Source organism: Podarcis liolepis (assembly GCF_965112155.1).
Source record: "Podarcis liolepis genome assembly, chromosome: Z".
Lineage (NCBI taxonomy): Eukaryota > Metazoa > Chordata > Lepidosauria > Squamata > Lacertidae > Podarcis > Podarcis liolepis.
Window position 1 is genome coordinate 44,083,933 of NC_139570.1, and position 15,399 is coordinate 44,099,331.

Genomic DNA, 15,399 nt, shown 5'->3' on the forward strand with positions numbered 1-15,399 from the left:
ATATGGCATTAAATTTAACTTCCAAGTAGGGGAAACTTTATGAACAACAGTTGACAACAACAAAAATATGGAAGGGGGTGTAGAATAGGATGGATAAATTATTGGATATGCAGCCATGCAGCCAAATAAGATATATCTGAACTGCCATGGAAAGCTGGGTGGGAAAGTCTATGTAAAATATTGTATAAGGATGCAATATTCATAAACAATTTAAAAGGGGAAAATGCATAAACAATTTAAAAGATAAAAGAAAACAAAGAAAACAAATCAGTATTTTAGTTTCATTTCTCCTAATAAAATATTTTATATGCAGTTTTGACTAATGTACGATTTGTTGTTGTTGTTGCAAGCAATCTCCCCTAATGTAAAGCATTTCTGTATGCTATTTTCCCTAATGTATTCTTCTTAAATTCACACTTTTATCTAATATATGCTTTTTTGTAATAACTGTTTGGGTAGAAAAATCAGAAATTGGTTTCTTACCATGAATTTCTATTTGAAGAGTAGACCAGAGGACATTGTTCTGACAGGATGACTCCTCCCATTGGACCAGATAGGCAGGGCCCTTTGAAGTCTTTTGCCTCTCCTTCCACTGGCGAGAGCCCTCCAGATTGAACTGGCAGAGCTAAAAACAACTCATCCACCCATAGCCCAAAATGGTCATGTCTGTTTCAAAAAACTGCCACAGTGGACACGTATATGTAAGCTGAGAATTGCGTAACAATCACACTCTCACCAACCATTCAAACGAACATCAAGTATGTCGTGTCAGTGGAGGGGAAAACTCAAATGTTATCCAACCCTATTACACCATTGTCCCACCCACCCAAAGACATGGGTGCAGAGAGCAAAAGGAAAGGAGTTCGGAAGAATGCCTTCCACTCTTCTTTTCAAACAGAAATTCACTGTAAGAAACCAATTTCAGTTTTTGCTCAAGTGAACTGGAGGTCTGTGCTTACAATTTTATTTAGACAGAGCTTAGGAATTCCACAAGTCTTTGCTTGTGGCATTTGCTGGGCCTCTGTGGGGAAGAAAATTTCTTCTTCCTTGATTTCTAGATGACCTAAGGAGTTTATTGTCCAGGCTTATGGGGCTCTGGGAAGCTTCTAAGGAGCATACAGCTTATTCGTTAAGGGGAGCTACCACTTGGGCTGCCTTTGGAACTTCTGGGGAGGAAAATGGACTGCTGACATTCCAGTCAGCAGAGATAATTATACGGTGGTTGGGGACAACCATGGTAATGTCTAAGTTACCAAATAAGGGAGTTCAGAAATAAGCCTCACAAGCTCAGAAGAAGACATTCATCATGCCAGAGATAGAAAGTTTTTTGGAGTAGAGCAGGCATGTCCAACAGGTAGATCGTGATCTACTGGTAGATCATGGGGTGCTCCTGGTAGATCCTGGTTGATCTCCGGCCCCTCAGCAATTTCCTTACAGAAAAGCAGAAAAGAAAAAAAAAGCCCAAATCTCCACAACTTTGGCTTCCTAAAATCACTGCCAGTTTTTTATGACAATGAGTAGATCACTGCCAGGTTTTTTTTTACATTGTGAGTAGATCGCAGTCTATTGGGAGATGGACATCCCTGGAATAGAGGATCTTCTCGAGCAAGGAATATTCACTGGACCAACACACCACATAATAGTCCTTAAATCAGGGCACCAAGTAGGCAACACCTTCTTTTAACTATTGCTAAGACTGGAAGCAAATATGAAATGGATTTTCTGTCTGCCAGTTAATTAGCAACTGGAAAGCTAACGGACTGCTGGGGGACGAAAAAGCACTAGTATGCTACTACAGTGGTACCTCGGATTACATATGCTTCAGGTTACATACGCTTCAGGTTACAGACTCTTCTAACCCAGAAATATTACCTCGGGTTAAGAACTTTGCTTCAGGATGAGAACAGAAATCGTGCCGCCGCTGCGTGGCAGCATCGGGCGGCCCCATTAGCTAAAGTGGGGCTTCAGGTTAAGAACAGTTTCAGGTTAAGAACGTACCTCCGGAACGAATTAAGTACGTAACCAGAGGTACCACTGTACAGCAGCAAGAATGCTACTCACCCCAAAATGGAAAGAAGCAAAAGTCCCAGAAAAGGAAGAATGGATACAAAAACTTATGAAATATGCAGAAATGGCGAAACTTACCAGAAGAATAAGAAATCAAGATAACAAACTTTTTATAAAAGAATGGAAATGGTTTATTGAATATTTGCAGATAAATTGCAAACAGATAAAAACATTGGCAGGTTTCCTGTAATAACCTGCAGTTTCATAAGAGTTTATATTTAAAGTAGATAATTAAATGAGCAAATTAAATGAATTTGGATATGCAGAAGATATTAAAAAATAAATTTAAGGAACCGCAGAAAGAGGGGGGAGGAAGCCAAACATTTAAATTTTAAAATGCTTGCAAAATTAATGAAATGTATAAATTTAAAAATTATAAATAAAAATCTAGAAGAAACAAAAGAGAAGAAAAAGGATGAGTTCTGGGTCTAGCAAGGTGCCCCTTTGTAGTCCACTAGGAGAAGCAGAGAAGGGGCAAGGGGACATTGATGCTTCATATTCCAAAATTTTTTTTGCAAACCGGAACACTGATTTCCATGTTTGAAGTGTTCGTAATCCAAAAAGTTCGTAAAGTAGGCTGTTCATAGACCGATGTACCACTGTATTCAAATAATATATTGTCTACTTTTTATCACTGATCTGGTGTCCTCTATTAATCCTGCCATTTAATTGTTTTTGAAACATGCTTCCCTTCCCCCGGCCACGAACTAAATGCCTATTTTATGATGGCACATTTCGCCTACAATTGTTAGAATTGGTTGTGGGGTTTTAAAAAAGTCATTATTCCCCCCCCCAGCACTCCTTATACCCCTTTACTGCAGACCAACCCTGGGATTAACTTCCACCACTTCCCCTGCCACCTTTCCCAAGGAAGCTTCATTTGCAAAGGAGGAGCAGACCTCACCTTGAGCATTGCCTCTAATGGATATTCTAACTTTTATGCTTTAAGCCAGGGCAAGAGGCAGCAACAGCAGTTCCCACCTCTCCCTTGCATACTCACTGCTGCCTCTGTTCCCCTCAGTAGGGAGTCACCTGCCACCTCCACATCTCTCTTCCTCCACTGGGAAGTGGCAGGAATCATTCGATGTGCTGTGCCTTCCAATGGCTGTTTGGAGTGTTCTAAGGTCTAAGGAGAGCCAGTGTGGTGTAGTGGTTAAGAGCGGTAGTCTCGTAATCTGGGGAACCGGGTTCGCGTCTCCGCTCCTCCACATGCAGCTGCTGGGTGACCTTGGGTCAGTCACACTTCTCTGAAGTCTCTCAGCCTCACTCACCTCACAGAGTGTTTGTTGTGGGGGAGGAAGGGAAAGGAGATTGTTAGCCCCTTTGAGACTCCTTAAAGGGAGTGAAAGGCGGGATATCAAATCCAAACTCTTCTTCTTCTTCTACAAGTGCACTTCTTGAGTCTTCCCCTCTTGCCTATTGGAGCTTATGTGGATATTGTGGGGATAAGTTACAAAAGCAGGAACTGTACGGTTTGAGTGCTTCCTACAACTTCCTCTCAGCTGGCCATCTCCAGAGTGCAATTCTCTTTCTCCAACATCGTCTCCATAGAAGATAGTAACAAACTCCAAAGGAAAATTCAGATGACTATGTTTAAAAATGAGTAGGGAGTATTTGTGAAGATGAATGGTCAACCAGGAAGGTTTTCTCACCCCTGGGCTGCTCTTCCACCTTCCATGATGACATCATCTGATTCTGATTCTACTATTCCCCCAGCCCCTTCCTCACATTCTGCAGGGTTACCATAGAGACGGCAAGAAACAACTTTGCATCATCGCTATTCCGTTTCCCACTTCTTACCGGACGTCGTTCAGTAAGCAGTGCAAGGTGTGCTCTCAGATTAGATAATTGTGGTTTTTGTATCAGCATTCCTATCAACATGGCAGGTAGGAAATTGTGCCATCTAGATGTTCACCTGTTCTGCTTCATTGTCCCATGAAGCAGACAGAGAAGCCAGCTGAGAAGTTAAGGATTTATAGCTGGGGAATGGATGAAATTTTTGGACAACTTGAGAGACAATAACATACATGCATGTGGATGCTGTGATAGACAGCAAGAGAAAAGGGAGAAAGGCAGATTCCCTTAAAAAGCCACCCCAATTAGTCAAGGTCCCAGTACCCCCATGGGGCTTAGGTAAGCCATGACTAAGGCCCATTCAATGGCCTTCAGTGGGACATAGTCTTGAATATATATTTCACTAGATGTGCCGGTGAAGTCTGAGGCTCCTTCAAAATCACATATATATATGTTTGGTACTACTGTCCATCTACATTGCATTTTGTAGAACAATGTACATTGCACTTGTCCAAAGCAGCTTACGAACCAAGAGTTTCCAAGGAGCAACAACACAAAACATCAGTTTGGGAGGAAAAGCAGTAGATAAATAAGTCCATAAAAATGTCTATAAATGTTCCACATTGATACAGAACCAAAAGCAGTTTGGTTAGATTCTGCTCTCGTGTGAGAGCCTGAAATAGCAATTGTTCCTTAGATGAATGATGATCTTTGCTGCTGTTGTAACCCCTATCTCACTGAATTATAGAAACAGGTGAGCTTAACAGGTGTAAGGTTTAGCTGGTGCCTAAATCTTTAACTGGGGTGGGCCTCTACCATCTCGGAACCTTAGCCCCCATTCCACTGGAACAGAGGAACCCCACTGTCCAGATTGGGAGCCCTGTCCCTATGCCATCAGCTGCAAATAAGGAAATGTTTCTGGTCTTCCAGCAGGTAGAAGCCCAACCCATCCTGGGACCTACTCATATAGCAGGATATAATTTTATGTACCTCTGACCCTATCGCAGCAGGTAAAATACTACGTACACAGTTGGAACAGGGTCTCAGGATTGCAAAAAACTTTTAAGAAAGCAGAGGTCATGCTTTTTCATACACCACCCCATCCATATACAACAGACTTTAACAGCAATGTTGAAGATTCCAATAGCTAGGAAAAGTTTTATATATCTGGCGGTGCAAATTACTTAAAATTTGAACAAACAAGTTGTATCAGTTTAATTATAGTACGGTTTGGAAAGCTCTAAATATGGATATAATACATTGGAATAAATGAAGACTCTCCATTATGGACACATTAGCTGCATTGAACAGGCCCGTCTTTACCCAAGGGTGCAAGAGGTGTGGTGCACCCATGCAACAAATTCGGGGGGGGGGTGCACCAAATGTATACCTACTGTATACTGGTCCCTCTCGATCAACGGCAGTGAAAAGCAGTGGAGCGAAAGTCCCCACCTGCCTCCTCTGTTACTAGAACATAGGGGCAGGCGGAGGTGCTGGGTAAGCACTTCTCCTGACACAAGCCCCCCATACTGCCATTCAGAAGCAGAGGTTCTCCTAATAATTGGATCTTAATTGGCATAAAGCAAGGCACATGTCAGAGGAGATGTGATTACCAGAACTGTGGACTATCCAGCTACACCAATCTGAGGTTTGAGATTGAGAAAAGATTTTATTCTGCTTTGGAGGTGGCTGGTGGAAAGGGAAGCCCTATTGTTTATATTACGGTAGTTTCTACATTTATCATTTGGCAACCCTCTCCAATTGCAAGTTTTAAGGATATACAAGTGAGGATTGATTGCTGGATGGTGTAATATTGAGATTTAAAAGAGAGAGTTGAAGCTGCGTGTGGTTTAAAGGGAATGAAGGAGGAGGAGCTCTATTGTTTAAATGGATCACGTTGAGAAACTAGAGCTGACCCCCCCCCCCAAAAAAAAGGAAAAATAAAAGAGACTAAAAGGAGTTGAGACATAACCTAAGAGGAAGAATACTGGCCCAAACTAAAATGCAACCGTAAAGATGAAAGGATTCTAGTGGCTGTGGATGAAAAGGGGCACAGGGGCTCCTAGGATGCTGATAAATCAAAAGGAAAGTGCTGCCAGATCATCAGCAGATATGTTTGAAACAGCTCCCCCTTCCCAGATTGAAGAGGGAATGGCAAATCTTCTAGATTTCAACCAATCAGAGGGAAGGAGTGGACTGTTGTTTATATGGAACTGCCTGAGCATTATGGGATGGAGCTAAAGCGAGCAAGTAGGAGCTAACCATGAGATCATAGCTCCACCCTGAATTACACTGGGAAAGAAACAACAGCAGCAGGAGAGGCTCAAGGACGTGGCAGCATACAAGGGCAATGAAACCAACAATTGTACATATTATATTGTCACACACAGACTGAGGGGAAAAACAATTAGCGTTCTTCACTTGAAGTTCTATGAAAGGTTAAGTAACATAATAGAAATCATTAAGAATTCAGCTGTTGTCTAAGTGATTAATTTGTTAGATGGAATATAACTAGAAGTTAATAAAAATATGAAACACAGTAATATCAAATCATAATGGACGCATCAAGCACAGCACGCAGGAAACCACTTTAATGAAATTGTATTAATTTGGAATTAATTGGTATTTGCATACTTGGGTTAAAATCGGAAAATTAATAAAAATAATTGACCAAAAAAAAGCTTAATTACTGATGACTCTAAAAGAATACAACTGATAAGAGCTAAGTCTGTTTTAAATCTTCATTTTATACTGCCACTAAGTCTGCGTCTTGTATGGGCTGTATTAGCTGCGAATACTAAACGGAACCTTATCTGTGTGAGAAAGGAATGTGCACAAGTTCCTGGAAGCAGAGACTGCCAAGGGGGAGATTAATGGAAACCAACATGGGAAAGACAACACTGAATGCTTCATTAATCATTGGTATCATGCAATAACTACTAGATGAACAGCTGACAGAATTAAGAGCTGAGATGTGTAGAACGTTAAAAGAGATTGGATCAAAGATACATCAGACTAGAGAATGCACAGGACCTGTGGAAAAAGATGTGGCTAACAAGCAGACAAAATGGGTAACAGTGGACAATGAATTGGAGTGGATATCCATACAGCTATCTGGAGCATTAAACAGACAAAGGATGCTGCTGTAATGCCAGAAGAGATGAATGGATTTATGAACAGGGACAACCAGAGATGGCAGAGATGGAGCTGAGAAAGAAAGGGCCTTGTGTACAAACTGAAGTGAAAACAGGGGGGTATGGGGAAATGCCTCTAAGCTCTTGATAACTGGTCTAGAAAAAGAATGGAAACAGTGGAAGGATATTTCCTTTTCCCTTTAGATCACGAAAACGCATGTCCAACAGGAAATGGGCTTGGAATATATGGAACTATGAATTAATGAAGATACAAAACGCAAATAAGAATGGACTATTACATTTTTAAGATTTGTCAAAACTTTTGGGGAGAAATTCATCACATTGGACCAGAGAACAACTATTTTGGACATTTAGTGATAATAATCATTGAAGAGCTACTTTTGGAGTTTTTGAGTGGAAAGGGCATAATTTGAGATGTCTGGAATGGAAGATAGAGAAAACAAGACCTAGCAGATTGAGAAACATCTGGACAATACAGATAGATGATATCCTGGAGTGAATACTTTGAATATTTTGGATAATTGTCATAATTAGCAGACAGAGAATTGGAAGCCTTTTTTCTTTTTCTTTCTTTTCTTTTTCTTTCTCTTCTTATCTTTCTATGATCTCTAATACTTGTTTTCTTTCTGTTCTATCTATATTTATGCTTTGCTTTTTGAAGCTCCCAAATTTGGATTAATGAAGGAGACACCGGAAGTTGATAGATGGAAGACAAGGGGACATGTGAGGGGCAGAGTAGAAAGGATCCCCCAGGGTGGGAGGCTGGAGGGAAGATGGGGAAGCTCCCAGGTGGGAGCTGGGAGGGTTCACTCTTCTGTGTGTGGAATACAGTGGTACTTCGAGTTACAGACGCTTCAGGTTACAGACTCCGCTAACCCAGAAATAGTACCTCGGGTTAAGAACTTTGCTTCAGGATGAGAACAGAAATTGTGCTCTGGCGGCACGGGGGCAGTGGGAGGCCCCATTAGCTAAAGTGGTGCTTCAGATTAAGAACAGTTTCAGGTTAAGAACGGACCTCCAGAACGAATTAAGTTCTTAACCCGAGGTACCACTGGTAAGGGCTAAGATATAATTGTAGAGGGCCTTGCTTTCACTTTCTCTTTTTTTCTCTCTTTTTTTCTTCTTATTCTTTCTTTTTTCTTTTCTTTACGTCAATTAGGCTTTTATTGTATTTTTTGTTGAAAACTTTTAACATAAATTGATTAAAACAAACAAACAAGGGGCTACTGGTGTGGTGGTTGTCCAACTCAGAATTGTGGTGTGTGTGTGTGTTATAAGTATCCATTCCGACTTGCATAACATCCCGTTTAGAACCCCAGACAAATGCAAGAGGGGTACATAACAGTAATCAACTACAGGGAGCAACAGTAGTGGGGATCCTGGTTTGCAGGATCTCGTAAGTTCTGACGCTATGGCTGAAGAACGCTCTGCTCCCGTAATGAACAGCAAGGGAAAGAAATGGTTCTGGTCTCTGAGAAAAGCCTGCCCCAACCAGCCTCTCATGCCCTGGCGGGACAAGAAAAAATGAGATTGGCTGAAAACAGGAGAGTGAGGAGAAAAGCAGCTGAAGAAGTGACTGTCCCACTTGTTTGTCACCAGGGTGGCCCAAGAAATGTTGGTACCTGAGGAGAACCAGAAAATGCCCACCCCAGGGATGAGTGAAGAGCCACACTTAGGATAAAGCAGTGGTGGGGTGGGGAGAGAAATCTACATTGGGAGGAAGGGTGGGAAGAAGAAGAAGAAGAAGAAGAAGAAGAAGAAGAAGAAGAAGAAGAAGAAGAAGAGGAGGAGGAGGAGGAGGAGGAGGAGGAGGAGGAGGAGTTTGGATTTAATATCCCGCTTTATCACTACCCTAAGGAGTCTCAAAGCGGCTAACATTCTCCTTTCCCTTCCTCCCCCACAACAAACACTCTGTGAGGTGAGTGGGGCTGAGAGACTTCAGAGAAGTGTGACTAGCCCAAGGTCACCCAGCAGCTGCATCTGGAGGAGCAGAGAAGCGAACCCGGTTCACCAGATTACGAGTCCACCGCTCTTAACCACTACACCACACTGGCTCCCACTGGAAGAGACCAGCAGCATCTCCTATTTGCCAAGAGGTGACATGGGGGCCTGCTGAGGAGACACCGGATCCAACCTCCAAGGAGTGTGCGGCAATTGTTGCTGCCACTGCAGCAGTGGTGGCAGTGCCAGGCAATGCATTCCTTGGAAGCCAGATCTGCTGCCTCTGTGGATCCTGTCATCTGAGGTGGTTTCCTCACCTTGCCTCATGTGTGAGCCCACTCTGCCTCTTACTGAAGCTCCAAATGTACAGCTGGAAAACTCCCCCCCCCCAAGCCCAAACTCCATTCAGCTCAGTCACATAACCTACAATGCCATGGAAGTTGCAAAGGCAAAAAAAAAGTACGTCAGACTCTATTTTAAAGGTTTGTTTTTCCTCTGCCAGGCTCGGGTCAGTTCAGCTGGCAGCAGAACTGCCCCTGAACTGAGTTTGGAATGGGGGTAAATAGCCCCAGCACAATCTACCCAGGCATGAATTATGCTGGCTTCCTTAAATTCGGATTGCTCCATAAGAACTGGTGGGAGGGAGGGAGGGAGGAGGAGGGTGGCTGCAGCCATGGCTAATGGGTGAGAAACAACAGTCTCCACATAGCAGCTTCACCAAGCCAAACATGGTCCCCACCCTCCATGTGGAAAACCACATGCCAGAATGGAATATTAAAGTGGATTTTCCAGGTAAGATCCATAAGTAGCAAACAAGGAGTCCTGCAATTTCCTGCTCATGGATCTTTCACGAAGAAAAGTTGGAGGGGGCGGGGAGAGAAGGAGGAGGAGAGGAGAAAAGAAAAGAAAAAGGGAAAGAAATATGTGGGGATTTTCCATCCCCACATAAAGTTTTGTGCATGCATTTCTCCACAGGAACTGTTCCAAAAGTGCTCTGGAAAAGGAAAACATGATGTCAGGAGAGGCCCTACGACTACACTGATCACTGTCCTTAATGTTTACCCATTGTCTGCTGGCAAACCCCTGCTCCTCTTCCCACAAAATAAGGGCACTCCCCCCCCCCTTTTTTTTTTGCCTAGGGTGTAACTCAAGTGTGCTTTTGCCTTCCATCCTGCAGCACAAAAACCTGCCACACCGTCTGCTACACCCGACTTGTCCCTTCTGGACTCCGTTCCACACACCCCAAGCATGCTGCTTCTACTCCCCACCTCCTGCAGTCCCCCTACTCAGGACAGGGCTGGGGTGTTTTCTGCAGGGACTAATCAGTCAGTGTCTGGTTGGTTTATTCTAGGAGCTGGCTTCTGTCTCAAGGGCTGGGAACAGTTCTCCTCAAGCTGTGCTGCCAGGGAGAGAAGCATCACCCTCCACAGACCAGACCCCCTCCTAATTAATGCAGCAGATTAATTCCAGAGGGTGAGAGGAGGGGATTGGGGAAACCACAGGTGCCCCAGGCCAGTTTTCTGGAGTAGGAAGCCAAGGGGGAGGGTGGTGACCAGTGCTTTTATTTGGGAGGGGTGTACGCAAGGGTACACAGTACCGGCACTATTTGTACTAGAAGAAAAGCACTGGTTAAAAGTGTGGCACCCACTGTAACAACTTCATGGTGAGTACTTGCACCTTTCTTTCTAGAAGAAAAGCACTGGTGGTGAGCCTCTGGCCGGGAGCTGGATGCAGTCCCCAGACCTCTCGGACTTGACCTCAGAATTCTTCCCAAGCCACCTCCAGTTGCACTTCACACCCTAGGTGCTTCTTGCATGGCTACATGTGTGCCCTTGAACTCTGATAATGCCTCTTGCTTGCCTGGATGGAGGGCAGGGGTGTCTGTGCAGAAACTAGTCTATTGTACAAAGGGAAGGATTACACTTGTTGCTACACCCGCCTTTGTCTCTAGTTCCACGTGCCACTGGCATGTGAACCTCAGAAGGCTGCTCAGAAGGGAATGTGGCTCTTGGGCTGGAAAAATGTTCCTCACCTCTGTGCAAAGGGAGCATAAGTGCCTCTGCACACTTCCTTCAGATGTTCCATTGCAGCAGCTGGGCAGTGTTCCAGCCCAGTTGCAGGGAAGCAAGTCTCCAGTGGAGCTTTTAAGCAGGATTTGCACTGCCAGCACAACCATCTTTCCTTCCAGATGTCATAAAAGTTAGTTCAGATGAAGTGGTTGTCCTAAGGCGATATGGAATGTATGCTCAAGGCACCTTGCTAGGAGAAAGTGGGACTGGAAGTTGTGTCTGGGCTGCAAGATCATTACTACTACTACTACTACGACTACTACTACTACTACTACTATTACGTTTCCTAGTACCAGTTACAGATAGGTAGCCGTGTTGGTCTGCCATAGTCAAAATAAAAAAATTCCTTCCAGTAGCACCTTAAAGACCAACTAAGTTAATTCTTGGTATGAGCTTTCGTGTATCTGAAGCAAGTGTGCATGCACACGAAAGCTCATACCAAGAACTAACTTAGTTGGTCTTTAAGGTGCTACTGGAAGGAATTTTTTTGTTTCCTAGTATGTTTCCCAGTACGTTTCCGAGCACAATTCAAAGTGCTGGTGTTGACCTTTAAAGCCCTAAATGGCCTCGGCCCAGTGTACCCGAAGGAGCGTCTCCACCCCCATCGCTTAGCCCAGACACTGAGGTCCAGAGCCGAGGACCTTCTGCCGGTTCCCTCATTGCGAGAAGCAAAGCTACAGGGAACCAGGCAGAGGGCCTTCTCGGTAGTGGCGCCCGCCCTGTGGAACACCCTCCCATCAGATGTCAAAGTGATAAATAACTACCTGACATTCAGAAGACATCTTAAGGCAGCCCTGTTCAGGGAAGTTTTTAATCTGTGATATTTTAGTGTATTTTTGGTTTCTATGGAAGCCGCCCAGAGTGGCTGTGGAAACCCAGCCAGATGGGCGGGGTACAAATAATAAATTATTATTATTATTATTATTATTATTATTATTATTATTATTATTATTATTATTAGATTCAGGTAGGTAACCATGTTGGTCTGATGCAGTCAAAATAAATAAATAAATTGTCCAGTGGCACTTTAGAGACCAGCTAAGTTTGTTCTGGGTATAAGCTTTCGTTGCATCTGAAGAAGTGTGTATCTAAAGAAGTGCACATGCGCACAAAAGCTTATACCCAGAACAAACTTAGTTGGTCCCCAAGGTGCCACTGGACAATTTTAATTTATTTATTTTGATGATTATTATTATTATAAGTCTCTCTCTCTCTCTCTCTCTCTCTCTCTCTCTCTCTCTGTGTGTGTGTGTGTGTGTATGTGTTAAAATGAGGTGCTTCTGGTTCTCATATATTGATAAAACTGCCATAGGTGCTAGGGCTGGACAATATCTGGTTTTCAACATCATGATATATCACCAGCTAAACATTGTGATATACCAATATATTGTGATGTCTGAAATAAGGATGGAACTATGCAGAGGTGAACAGGGTAATGTCCTGGCAACTGCTACTACTTAAGGGTCTAAAACTGATAAATGACGAGATTATCAATCACCACACAGTCACTTTCATCAGCAGACAAGCCAAAATGCATCCAAACAGGACTTTTGGTTTTTTTGGCTTAGCTACCAAATGGTGGTATTCAGGACAATTAAAAGGAAAGTGACGAGTTATAGTGAAGATAAATAACCTGCAAGGCTTCATGGCAGAAGCACAAGAAGTGGTGGCCTGCAAAGCCTTGCCCCAGCGACGGGAGGTGATAGCAGAAACAGTGGCAGGCTACAAGGTCATGTCATGGCAGTGGGAGGCAGCGGCCGAAGGGGCGGTGGCCTGCTAGGCCATGTCACGGGGGCGGGAGCCAGTGCAAAAATGATGCTGGGCTTGCAGGCCGCCATGAACAGTCATGCACCCTGGCCCCTGCAAGCCCAGTGCTACTCTTGCTAGCAGTGCTGGGCTCTCAGGGAGGGTGCCTTGAGTTGTTGATTCCTTCTCACAGTGCCCTCAGCTGGGCGGCGGCTGAGAAGGACACAACAGACAAGCACCCTGGCCCGAGAGCCAGCTGCAGAGTGCTGTGACAAGGACGCAACAGCTCATAGCAGCCTCTCTGTAAGCAGCGCCGCTCACAAAAGCAGCACTGGGTTCGCAGGGGGGCCATGGGGCATGTCTGTTGCATTCTTCTCAACAGCCCTCCCCCCAGCTGGAGGGTGCTGAGAAGGATGCAATAGCCCATGACGGGGCAGGGTGCTGTGATGCGCCCCCTAAAAACTGCACCTGGGGTGACAGCCCCCTCAGCCCCCCACTACACCACTGCCATGGGGTAAAGGACAGTGGATCAGCTTGGCCTGAATGGTGACCATACCTTCACTACCTGTGATTACTTCCAGACCTTCAGTTCGCCCATCCCACCCACAGCTGTTGCAAGCTGGTGTGTTCCAAGCACCTTAATCAAGTGCAGGTTACAGTGCTAATAAGTGACTTTAAACAGGACTATCATTTTTGGATGGAGAAACAACAGCCTGGTTCGTGGGAGGGAGAGGCGAGATGAAGAACGGTGGGGGAGAGGAAATAAATCTACATATAATTAACATGTAAGCTCTTTCAGTGTTTTGAAGTAAGGAAGAAGAGGAGCCAAGTAGCTAAGCTCAAGAAGGAAGTCACCAAGGAAAGTTCACCTGCACCTGTTAGACTTACACTGACCTCCAGTGGCCAGTTGGGCACATTCCATTGGCCTCTGCTTGACGGCAATTTTACTGTACAGCAGGGATGTTGTGAGAGAGAAGCAGTCTGTATGGCTGCTGGTGGGGATTTGAATGATGCAAAGAACTGCTGTTAGTTTTAGGCTTCCAAATGTCTGGCATAGCTAGAAAAGGCCACTGCCAAAAGGGAAATCAAAACTTCCTTACTCAAGGAGCCTGACTTACAAAGGTTTACAAAGATATGGCGAGGGATCAAAGCTCAGTGGTAGGTCGTGTGCTTCAGTCACAGAAAAGTGCCCCTGATTGATCCCTGGTACCTTCAGTTAAACAGATTGCAGATGATGCAGAAGGCCCCAGAGAGCTGTTGAGGGCCAGAGGAGATGCTGTTGGGTTAGAAGGGCCCAATCTAACTTGTTATGAAGCAGCTTCCTAAAGTCTCTATGGCGCTAAGAGCCAGCTCAGAGAAGAAATAAGTGCTTGCATGCCACAATGCAGCACTGAGAGCAAGTGAGGATCAAAGAGAGCAAATAAAGTTAAAATGGCCATCTATCTATCAGTTAAGAAGAGAGTCAAACACTCCCTCTTCAACTCTAGCTAAAAAGAGAATTGAAGGAGAAGGAGCTTGGCTCTGATTTAAGCACACAACAGAGATACCATCTCTGAGGGGAGGAACATGAGCACCTTCTCTTTTACTATAGAAGATTTTGAGATGCCATTCTACGCAAACTCCCTGGTGTTTGCTGCTCAGGTATCATTTAAAAAAAAATGTTGACATGAATCTCCTTTCTCTGCTCACCAACAATCTTTTTGCCTGTTTGTCATGCAGCCTCACAACCGGAGCAGCCAGAATGGTAGAGCAGGGCTGCAGAGACACCCTCCTGACACTGGCATAACTGCCACTGCCAGGGTATGACTGGATGGCGGTGAAGTCAGGACGGTGTGAGCACACCACTGGAATCAATGCAGTACTTCTTCTAGTATGCCCACATGGCCCACCAGCTGCTGTTCTCCTTTGCCTTCAAGTGTCTTCTTGTTTCACCTTTCAGCCCAGGTTCTGCTAAGTTCTTACCATAGAAATTTGCAGTCAATTCTCAACTCTTTCTTCCTCTAAATTCACAGCACCTACAAGCTTCAGAGAGACTCTTGGACAAAGTCAAGCAGCTACTAGGCCAAGCAGACTGAATGAGGTAGGTTGAGGCACACCAGACCTCCAGGCAAAACTTTATGCCCTGAACTTATTCCAATGCTGCCAGCTCCACCAAAATCTCAATAGAACTAAAATACATGTTGATCTACTGATTGTCTGAAAATCCTTTGGGTGAGACAAGTCTATTATCTTTGGCCTTACATCATTCTTTTTTAAAATATTCCACAACAAAGCAGCAAAAAATACTGCACAAGTTGTTCCTTCAGTCAAGTGGAGCCAAAGTACAGCCAAAGTCTGATTGGCTGTTGTGTTCAGTGTGCTCTACAATCACTAGGATGTTCGGGCTCAGTTTTCTCTGCCAGGCGCATTGTCTGCAGAAACACGTTGGTAACCAACAAGGTTTTTCAGAGGGCTTCTCAGTGGAGGAGGCCTATTACTGGTCTGATGAATCTTAAAGGCGTGACTAGGAGATGCTGGAGTTTAGTGAGCAAAGTTGAAATGGATTAATAAAATAGTAGCTCTCTGGGCTGGCTCACTAATAGGATCTCCTCTGCCTCTCATACTCAGCTGAAGTGTTCTCTCTCTTG

General features: G+C 44.3%; 1 protein-coding gene across 6 annotated transcripts in view; it reads right to left on the reverse strand.

Annotated features, from left to right (window-relative positions):
- The window catches only part of ASTN2 (astrotactin 2), a 706,126-nt gene that overhangs the window by 156,632 nt on the left and 534,095 nt on the right, over positions 1-15,399 (reverse strand). The window lies entirely within an intron of this gene.